Source organism: Pinus tabuliformis, chromosome 2_2, assembly GCF_031772625.1.
Source record: "Pinus tabuliformis cultivar Carrire ecotype Pingquan chromosome 2_2, CPIR1, whole genome shotgun sequence".
Classification (NCBI taxonomy): Eukaryota; Viridiplantae; Streptophyta; class Pinopsida; order Pinales; family Pinaceae; genus Pinus; species Pinus tabuliformis.
In genome coordinates, this window is record NC_142300.1 from 761,136,518 (window position 1) to 761,148,329 (window position 11,812).

At 32.6% G+C, this 11,812-nt stretch overlaps 1 long non-coding RNA gene across 1 annotated transcript; it reads right to left on the reverse strand.

Moving 5' to 3' along the window:
• Window positions 1-552: 552 nt before the first annotated feature.
• Window positions 553-9,461, reverse strand: LOC149194915 (uncharacterized). The gene is made up of 4 exons (XR_016255124.1): window positions 9,314-9,461; window positions 1,248-1,354; window positions 1,106-1,129; window positions 553-992 (listed from the first exon to the last, which is right to left on the reverse strand). It is a non-coding gene; the product is annotated as an uncharacterized LOC149194915 (long non-coding RNA).
• Window positions 9,462-11,812: the final 2,351 nt, after the last annotated feature.

The window sequence follows — 11,812 nt, forward strand, 5'->3', positions numbered from 1 at the left end:
CCAAAATTTCTCTTCCATAGTCACAACGAATTGACTAAGTACTTATAGTTAGGTGATGAGCATTGTGGAAATAGCGTTAACACTCATTTTATGATAGGGTAAACATGTGCATTATAAAATTTGACAGGCTCAAATCAAGTGTCGTGGAGGACACTGTGTGAAATGAACATAGAATATATATATATATATATAAAACAAGGAGAAGACCCATTTGTCAGCGTGAAAAGTATTCCATAGAAAAATAATAATATTCACGGTATTTTACCCATTACCAATTTTTATGTTAACTATTATGTTAGTGAACTAGACTGTCCATTCATATAACTGTTGGAAATACACGTGCACACATATATGATAGATATAGTTAATAATTATAGGTTCATAAAGTAATATAACAAATTCAATATATGAGTGTGGTTAATTGTGCATTAACCCAAATTCTGAAATACGATGCTACTGAAGCAAAAAAACAACAAGAAAAGTAATGGAGTTTCATGCATAAATTCCAATAGCATGAATGTAATTACATACAGGGTAAAACGAAAGATCATGTGCACTATTTTGAAATTGTAATAGCATATGGAGAAAACCACTAATATGAAAATATGTCCAAGATTTCCAGGGAAAAGAGGGCTACACTGTATGTTGGATTTAATCTCCCCATTAACCATGCCATATAATAGCAGTCGATTCAAATTTTTTGATAAAGAGAAAGAAAATGAAACCATAACCCATAAGGGTTTAAGGGTTTTAAGTCCAGTCAAATTCATATAACCCCACCAGAGCTAGAGTTGTTGGAGTTGAAGAAACCGAGCATCGAATCAAGTAAATAGTCTCGATTTTCCACCTATCCTAGGGCAGAGGAAAGAGGAATTGGATTAACTAGCCTGGCGGATAGGAAAGGTGATTAGAAGATGAATTGACAAATGTAGAGCTAGTCTAGAAATTGTGAATATGTATTTTTTCATAAGCGAGGCGAAGACTTGCAAAACCTGCAAAAAGGAGTGGTTATTAACATTAATACAAAGAAGGCAGCTTCTATGTAAGCAAAATGAACATACACAACATATAAATTAGTAACTCAACTAATTCAAAATGAATTTACCTGAAGTAATAGGGGCCCAACACCCTGGAAATGGCTCAATGATAGCAATCACAAAGGGGTAAACATTAAAACCTAGAAAAAAAATTAGACATTGAGAAAGAAATAATTCAGGAATGTATATAGTGCGTAAGGGAAATTCTACCTTTCATGGAGCCTCAGAATCGAAACAAGTTTTCTCCTTGGGTGAACCTTAATAGGGGATGTTCTCCCTTCTGGGCAGAGGTCTTCATAGGTAACCGTGACCCAATTCTAATGAACAATAAATAATACTAGTTAATACATTTATAACCATATCTGTCACCCTAACGTGAACCCTATCCTTATGAAACCTGGAAGAAAAAAAATTATATATATATATATATATATATATATATAACTAGCCTTACCGTGTAACTGTGGATTGTAGGATCACCCTAACATGGTTGTGTGTGTGAGATTACAAATCAAAACCGAAGTCACAGATGCATTTTGTTATGAAAGAAAATAAGATTAAGAATGAGAAGTAATCCAGAAATGAACAAACCACACAAACAAGAAGTATCTTAAGATGGAAACAAAATAGGGAATGTAAGAAAAATAGAGAAATGAAGTAATAGGTTACCTGGCATTGTTTAATAAACTTAAATTATGAAGCACATGGAATAGCTAAAGCTCCTTGAGAGAGAAACCGGTTATGGATATTCCATTTTTTCACCATAGGCGCAGGACCCAAGGCAAAGAAAAACAGGAAGTGTATAAAATGGATTAGTCCCATGCTATCGGTAGGGTAATGTGAGCGAGGCTCATCCCAACCCTTGAATGCATATGATCCACATCTAACCGTCGGAGAAGTAAGGACACCAGGAACAATGGGGATATCACATAGGCATAGCCTGACTGGTGAGAGCCCATTCACGGAGTAAATTAATGCACTCTGGTGACAAGACAATCATAATAAATGTCAAATAAATTTCATGATGGGGATGAGGAGGTTAGCATAATAAATTTATGTATATTCATAACCTTATGCCCTAGAATTGCCCTATATGTGCATTAATATAATATGGTAGAGCAAGTACTTTAGTTATAGGGGAGCGAATGGGTATGCAAGGTTATAATAACATGTTCCATGGTAGAAATGTAAAATGAAAGTGAATAATAAGGTCGAAATAAGTGACCAGAACTTAGTTAAAAGGAATAGCATTATGAGGGAAGTCAAAACATGAAAACATAAGATATCGAGGGTACTAAATGTGTTTTTCTTAAAAAAAAAACAATGTAGAGAATTGGATGCATGGCAGATGGTATTAGATCCCTAGGTTCAACTCCTGGACCTAATGCGAAGAAATGAGGGTGTTTACATGTTATTAAAAACAAGACATGTATAGTTTAAAAAGTGGACAACAATAAAGACTAGTTACTATTGGAGAAAATACTAACTCAAAGTAAAATTAATAGGTGGTCTTCAAGAAGTGTTTCCTAGTATTGATGGGACTCACCTGTGAAGAGTAAATTGTTCTACAATAGTTGTGATAAATAAAAATAACCTGTACTAGTGGCTACATAATTCAACAGGAAAATTCAGGGATAAATAAAAGAGAAGTCATATTGACATCATATGCATCACTCAAATGTTAAATGTAATACTCTAGTCTTATAACCATAATGGTAAAATGAATATAACAAGGCTGTAAGTTCTATACTGAGGCCTATGGCCAATCGTAACTATAAGACATAAATGATCAAGGTTGGATGTGATGAACAAATTTTCTTTTAGAAGATTGTTATAGGTGATGGAGAAGGAAAAATACACAACTAATCTATAATCATTGATTCACATTTTAGCTCATGAGTATTAAAAAATTAAAGACATGTCACTTAATTATGATATGATAACCAGAGTAAGTTTAGGGAAACCATTTGATTATGTAATAAATTCTCGAAATTACGTAAGTATTATGAAAATTTGGATTGGAGTATTCAAATTTAAATCAGAATGATGATTTTTTTGTTTGGGTGTGTCATCTGCCCTTTATTTAAGTAGGCGGAAGACCCTACATCCTTCATATAATGTTTCATTACATAACTACTGATGAATATGAATACTAAGTCTGATGTAAACATAATATATTTTCTGAGAAAAAAAGGAAAACACAAGAAATAATATCAAATTTTTATAACACGGTTGAGCCGGTTATAACTTTGGATATGAAACCTAAGAGGTTAAGGACTCTCCTAAATGTAATGCTTTAAATTTTTATTGGACGACTGAAACTGGAAATTCAAATTGTCATTCATTATGTACATTCTATGATAAAAAGGGGACATCAACCTGGATAATGCCAAATCTTCAAACTACTCTTTTCAATTATGCATGATTCCTTGCGTTATCCTTGTGCTAACATGGTTACATTAAGTATGACAAGTACAGAATAATCGTTCAAATTTTCATAAAGTATTACCCTTTTCCATTACCAATTGATTTTGACATGTCAATATTACAAGAAAAGGGTAACTAAGATTCTAAACATATTATAAGCACTAAGTTGGGTTTTAGGAGGTTCAAAAGTATATGGATATAATTACAATCAAAATAAAGATACATGTTAGACATGAAAGAAACACGGATTCACACATGCGAAATTATAGAGGTAGCTTGGAAATGTTGCACAAATAACTTCTTTTGTTCTTATATGAAACCCAAATGTGATACCCATTATTCTTTCCGATTCAACTAAGGATGTGTGTAATATGATGATATGATCTATTTATCATATGAATAAGGATGATTTGATCTAGGCATCAATGCCAGGTATTCGAGCTAAGAATGTTATGTGTGTTTGTTCGATACACACACACATATATCACTATAGGTTGTTGAATTTATTAACACTCACAGTTTTGGGTAGTGTTGAGATGACCAGTTTGAAACAGGGGTGTGAGGAATATAATATTGAAAAGTTGAAAGAGTCACTCAAATCACTGACCTGTGTTGCGGGAAGTCTAAACTTAAAAATGTGTCAGACATATTTCTGCAAGAGAAATGAAGAATGAGGTGCACCTTGAAAGCATAATAACTTATTAGATATATGAATCGTCATTAATTTAGGGAAAGGAAAGATAAAAATACTAGTACTTCTCACAGAGAACTTAAGATAAGATAACAAGTGGTAATAGAAAATATTAATTTTGTACAATAAATTTTGAATGATAAAGGAAACACATAGAATTTCCTATGATTCCTTACTGTGAAATAAAGTAAGAAGGTATGAACATGAATTATACGTTGAGATTACCAAGTATGTTTATGAAGAAATTGTCTAAGAAAAAGTTTTCCACTACAAAGAAGGAGCATGCAGTATGACCATAAGATATATATATAAAGATAGATAGAAAATGTATTAAAAGAAGGATGCAAAACTATTAACATACAACAATTATGGAAAAAGTAATTTTTCTTGAGCATCATTAATATTCATATCAAGAAACCAAAAGCTAACAATATAGGTATTTTGAATATTATATGGCTGAGAATTAAAATGACAAAGATGTTTAGAGTGAAATTGTTGTAATAAGTAATAAAATTCTAGGAAGGAAATGAAAATTGCTACAAGGCAACCAATGGTTGAATTGGTGATCTCCTTAATTGAGGAAGTTAGAAATATTTCATGTAAATTAAGTTCCAATGTGTGAACACCCATAATCATAAGATTGCGGCGGGTAACTAATGACAAAGCCTACACAAGAAAACAAATAGAAACACTATAAGAATGTGCTACATTAACCCACCTTCAACAACATCCACAAAATATAAGAACCATGAATAACATGTTCTACACCTAAATACGCAAGACTTGTGTGTAGTTGATATAAGAGTGCCAAAATAACAATTATTAATTACATTAGATTCAAATAAAAGCTAAGAAACTTAGAAATAGTAGCAATGTTAACAAGAAAATGACCTCATAAAGGTTGGAATTTTAGGAAAAAAATAAAAAAGCATTCAAAGGATTGAAATTGTCATACATTGTGAAGCACATTCAGGTGGGTCAATCAGGAAAAGTTGTGAATGGTGAATTGATAGGAAAAAGAGTTAATGGTATACATAGATGAGTTCATTAGAAGCCTATTTTAATCATAATATAGAATCCATGAGAATGGAAAAAGTAGTATATGCACCATTGATACTGTGATATCTATTTCATAATATGTGACAAACATTTCCTTGATAATTGTTATCTTCATGTTTTCAATGTGAAAAGCAATGTACAAATATGTACATTGAAGTTTATAAGTAAACAATATCCATATTAATGGGTATGACAACCATATATATTGTAGTAATATATTGATTGGTGTTGACCTTATTAGATACATGTGGAAGTATGTTGAGTTCAAGTGAAAATTACTAAACCTATATTGAATAGGTGTATAAACATGCTAGAAAAAGATCAAATATAAGAGTAGGTGTGCATCTGAGTGAGTTGTCACATCAAATAAAATAAATTGATGACAATGCTAGGAGTGGAAGACAAGAAGACACTATCTCCTGGTCTTAAGAAGAGATGATATTCTCCGACCATAAAAAGAGTTTCACAGTATACTATCACTACACAAAACTAATAGACATGGAATTGTAGAACATTCATTGCTATTTTCTAGTTGTATTATGGATAATAATAAAAAATAAATAAAATAAATTATAAGTATTTCATATACCATTACTTAATAAATAGTTACATAATATTTTCCATCTAAGTGATTAGAAAATGTTATTGATAAATTCGAGGGAGGCTTTATGGTAGAACCTTGTGTATCTAGACTGGAAACAGATCTGACTCTGGAGTCAAGTTGTTGCTTAGGATAAAATGAAAGTAGAGAAGTTACTTCCAAAGAGGATACATGAGAACAAGATGATGAAAAGAAGAAAATTTATTCAGCGACGTCTCATGGAAAAGGAACTAGATAGCGAACACTGAGGATGATGTTAATAAAAGGGGAGGAGAATGTAATATCCCTTTGTTTTTATAACACTGTGTTTGTAAGATTGAGTAGAATCGCGAAAACAACATGATAAATATTGGAATTATGTAAATGAATATTTATTAATAAATAAATAAATGGGATGTACGTGCTTGGGAATGAAATGCAACAAAATGAGACAATTTCCAAATAAAATCTCATTGTTCAATGAGAATGGATAATTTTTTCATGATAAGAATTCTAGATGAAATTCTAAATAATCTTAATGGATGGGAGAGAAAAGTCCATTAAGTTTCTTAGCTAGAGAAAGATGGTAAGCTTGGATAAGTGTAAAAGCACTGCAAGAGAGAAAGATGAGCTTTTATGGAAAATCATAAGCAAGTGGATAAAAAGATCCACAAAAGTGGAACGTAGGTAAAAGGAAACTTTATCGTGAAATACAAGTATTAAATACTTGATGAGGGGATAAAAAAGGTTGTTGAATCCTGGGAAATCATTCTCATCTCGGGCGTGAGCTAGAGGAAATCAGTTCTAGGTTGGGTGGTGGTTTTCAAATTCCCAAGTGATTTTATCTCAACCATTCTAGTTTTACTTAATTATTTTACATGTCATTATTTTGATTGTTTCCATGAGCTGTTATGTTATTTGTTAATTTTTTGTATTTTCAGTAGAAATATTATCATTCACGATATAACAAAAAGGATTCCTTACTGATAAATCTGATTTGAAATTTTTGTACAAATATTATCATAGTCAATATAGTGAAAAGTATTCCTTACTGATAAATCTGATTTGAAATTTATATAGAAATACTATCATTGTCGATATAGTGAAAAGGATTCCTTACTGCTAAATTCGAATTGAAATTTATGTAGAAATGATATTGTTGTTGGTATAGTAAAAAGGGCCCTGTGCTGATAAATTTGATTTGAAATCTCTGTAAAAATATTTTTACGGTGGGTATTATGGAATTTATTACATATATTGATTGTTTTGAAGCATGTAGACAACACTGGTTTGTGACTAGGATATTTTGGATTCTGAAAGATCAAAAGATGAATGAATATGATAATATGTGGTTATATTTGGGAAAAAAACATAACACGTAAAAAGTAGATCATAGGTTTTCACTCCCAAAGTAAATAGTGGTTCATAAATTATTCCCTGATGTACCAATGTGTGTGATACCATGGTGATTACAACAGAAATGTTTAACATCAATTCAAGATAATGAAATATATCGAATTGTAGTGAAAGAGCATTAAACCGATTCAATTCATAAAAAGAGGAGCAAAAATTAAGTCTTCTTTCAAAATATCATTTTATCAGAATTATCGAATATGAATTCTAGTGATTAAAATATAATTAAACAACCTGTAATAGACGTAGAGTCTCGTTCTTCTATGAGCATATAACATGACATCAATTCATTCATTATACTTTCTAGTGCAGGGTAAGACTAAAAGTTATCTTCTAGATTCAGAGCGAATTGAGTAAGTAGTCGGACTTAGGTGATGATAACTCTGGAAGTAGCACTAACCCTCATTTTATGATGAGGTAAACATGTGCATTATAAAATTTAAAATTTGGCAGGCTCAAATCAAGTGTCATGGAGGACATTGTATGAAAGGAACTCGAAAAAAAAAAATTATATATCTATATCTATCTATATATATATATATATATATATATAGATATATATCAAGGAGCAGACTTGTTTGTCCCTGGGAAAATTCTTCCAGCAAAGTAATAATATTCACAGCATTTTACTCATTACCAATTTTTGTGTTAACTATTATGTTAGAGAACTAGACCATCCATTCATATAACTAATGGAACTACGCATATATATCAATCTAACATTCATTATACACACACAACTAACAATTATATGAGCTGAATGACAAACATAGTTATTAATTACAGGTACAAAAAGTAATATAAAAACTTCAATATCTGAGAGTGTCAAATTGTGCATAACCCAAGTTCAAAAATATGATGCTACTAAAGGCACGACACAACGAGAAAAGTAATGGAGTTTCATGCATAAATTCCATTAGGATGAATGCAATTACATACAGGGGAAAAACAAAGATCATGTACGATATTTGAAATTGCAATAGCATATGGAGAAAACCGCTAATATAAAAATACGTCCAAGTTTCTAGGGAAAAGAGGGCTACACTCCATCTTACAGGTAATTTCCCCATTAACTACACCATATAGTAGCAGTTGATTCAAATGTTTGACAAAGAGAAAGAAAAATGAAACCCTTACCCATGACGGTTCGAGGGTTTTAACCCAAGTTCAAATTCATATAACCCAAAAAAATGTTGGGGTTGTTGGAGCCCAAGAAACCCAACATTGAATCAAGGAAACAATCTCGATTTGGCACCTATCCTGGGGCAGAGGAAAGAGAATTGGGGTAACCAACCTAGCGGGTAGGTGAGGTGATTGGCGGATGAACTGACAAATCTATATCTAGTCTAGAAATTTTGAATACATATTTTTGCATAATCCAAGTAGAGGTTTGCAATGACTGCGAAAAGGAGGGTGGGTATTAACCTTAAAACAAAGAAGGAAACTTCTATGTAAGGAAAATGAACAGACACAACATAGAAATTAGTAACTCGACTAATTCAAAATGAAATTACCTGAAGGAACAAGGGCCCAACCCCACGAGCTTGTAACACCCTAGAAAAGGCCCAATGATAGTAACCACAAAGGGGAAAACTTTAAAACCCAAAAGAAAAATTCAAGAATAGAGAGAAAAATAATTCAAGAATGCATATAGCGCATAAGGGCAATTCTAGCTTGCACGGAGCCTCAAAATTTGGACAAGTCTAGTCCTTGGGCGAAACTTATTAGGGGATGTTCTCCCTTCTGTGCAAAGGCATTCGGAGGAAACCATGACCTGATTCCAATGAAAAATAAAGAATACTAGTTAATACATTTATAACCATCTCTGTAACCTTAACGTGAATTCCATCTTTATGAAATCTAGAAGAAAAAAATATATATAACTATCCTTACTAAGTAAATTTGGATTGTATGATAGCCCTGACATGGCTGTGGGTTCCAAATTAAAAATCAAAACCAATCATAGATGCATCTAGTTATGGAAGAAAACAATATTAAGAATGAGAAGTAATATGGAAATAAACAAACCACACAAACCAAAAGTATCTTAAGATGGAAACAAATTAGGGCATGTAAGAAAAAGGGATAAATGAACTAATAAGTTACCTAGCATTGTCTAAAAAAATGAAATCGTCAAGTGCTTGGAATAGCCACGACTCCCTCACAGAGAACCCAGCTGTGGGCATTCCCATTTTTCACCATAGACGTAGGAGCCAAGACGAAGAAAAATGAGAAGTGTAGAAAATGGATTCATCCCACGCTATCGGTAGGGTAATGCGAGTGAGTTTCATCCCAGCTGTTGAATGCATATGCTCCACATCTAATCATTGGAGAAAGAAGGACAACAGGAACCATGTGGAGATCACATGGGCCTAGCCTAGGTGGCGAGAGCCCATTCGAGGAGTAAATCAATGCACTATGGTGCCATGAAAGGAATAATAAATTACAAATAAATGTCACAATTGGGATGAGGAAGTTAGGGTAATAACTTAGTGTATATTCATAATCTCATGCCCAAGAATCACCCTATGTGCACATTAATATAATATGGTAGATAAATCACTTTAGTTATCGGTGAGAGAATTAGTATACAAGGGTATAATAACATGTTCCATGGTAGAAATGTAAATTTAAAGTGAATATTAAGGTTTAAAGAAGTGACCAAAACTTAATTAAAAGGAATAACGTTATGAGGGAAGTCAAAACAGGAAAAACATAAGATATCGAGGGTGTTGATGATAGTAGCAAATGTGTTTTTCTTTAAAAAAATAGTGTCGAGAAGTGGAAACGTGAAAATACATGAAATGCATATTGTGTTAGCAGTGAGCACTACTTATGGCTAGAAGTTCATACAACCAATTTTACTTCTGCATATTAAAACCCCTTAAGACATGGATCATTTGTAGGAAGGAAACAAATACCGTAAAAAGGGACACAAAGAGAAACAAAAAGAAAATAAATAAGGAAATAAAAGAAATAGGACCATGGGGAAGAAAAACAACGTGAAAGAAAAGTGACATAGAAAGAACGTATAAGTGAAAGAAATGGAAAGACAAAGTAGAAAAAACATATAAGTGAAGAAATGGAAAGACAAAGAAGACAAATACTTATATTGATAAATTTTATCTTGGAACAATAAAAAGGAAAGGGGAAAACATAATTAATCTACAAAGATGAACAAAGAAACAAATGAAAAGACGATATAAGCTAAACCAATTATGCTAAGAAAACAAAAGCAGTGGGGAAATAGAAAACACATCCACTGCCTGATGGTATTAGTCATCAATGTACAAAAGAAAGTTCAAAATTTTTGACTCACGCCATTCACAAAATGCAACACGTGTAGCTTTGTCACCTTAAAATAGGCATTCCACAAAAATAAATAAACCTAGGTTTCAACCATCTTTACCTACTACAGTTTACATGGGCCCCAGTCCTTGATGATTCAAAACCTAAGAGGAATAATGATATGCGCATTCTACAAAGAGTGTTTCTAAATCGGCGTCAAAAAGACTTGCTTACAATGTAGTTTTGTTCAAAATTTATTTAGATATTGAATCTTAAACAAACTAAGTAATATTTTTTTCTCAAAGAAAAGTACAACCAATCTATCTTCCATATACACATCATTTGAGATGACGAGGTATAGTTGTACATTTTAGATTTTCCAAAGAGTGTTTCTAAATTTACCTCAAATACTTGGGCTTTGAAGAAAAATCATGCAACCATATAACCATATGCACAACAAATTAACGAATTGAACAAAATTGGCGGAAAAGGTAGAGAACCATCATGTGGTCTCTCATTCTCATGTAATTCTTTTTTATTCAAATAATTTAATAATACATTTAAATACATGAGCAAGTGGTCTTAATATAGTGCGTCTATCTTAGACTCACTTGGTTGAGACAATTTCTCAACTTACACACTAACTTAGGAGATCTAGTTGGAGAGAATCTCTCATCCAAACTAGACTCCTTAGTTTGAGGAATTCTCATGATTTTATTTATTTAAATTAATAGTTGGATTTATTATTGATTTTTAAGAGAGTGAGGCTAACGTTCCCCCCGTCAATGATAAATCCAAAACAAGCAAGGAACCATCTTCCAAGTTCTCAAGTTGATCCTAAAAAACACTGCCTGAAAAACTACCAAAGCTGGATGCTGAAAAAACTCAAATCTTAAGAGAACATGAATCAGCTACATGTTTGATTCATCTCTAAATGTTTCTTGACAACTCCATCATGTGCTAAGCCACAAAAGGATCCAACTGTCCTTTTCTTGAAAACAACATCCGGTGTCCATTGAGACAATTTGATGAACGCCCACTGGCATATCTGTCGATGATGATCGCCAAGGCTGATGAATTTGAAAAACAACTCACTGGTTCTTTTGTTGTGTTTGAAAAACTGCTCACTACAATTTTTTTTGTCGATGCCCATTGGTTGATTTGAAGATGCCCACTGGCTACTTCACTAATGTTGTAGAGACTTTTAGCCTGACAACCACTTGTCAATTTCATTGATATTTTCCCCCCTTTGTCAGCTGAAAGGAGAGACAATCATCTGCATTTGGTATTGGAACTCCCCCCCTTCAGGTGCAATAG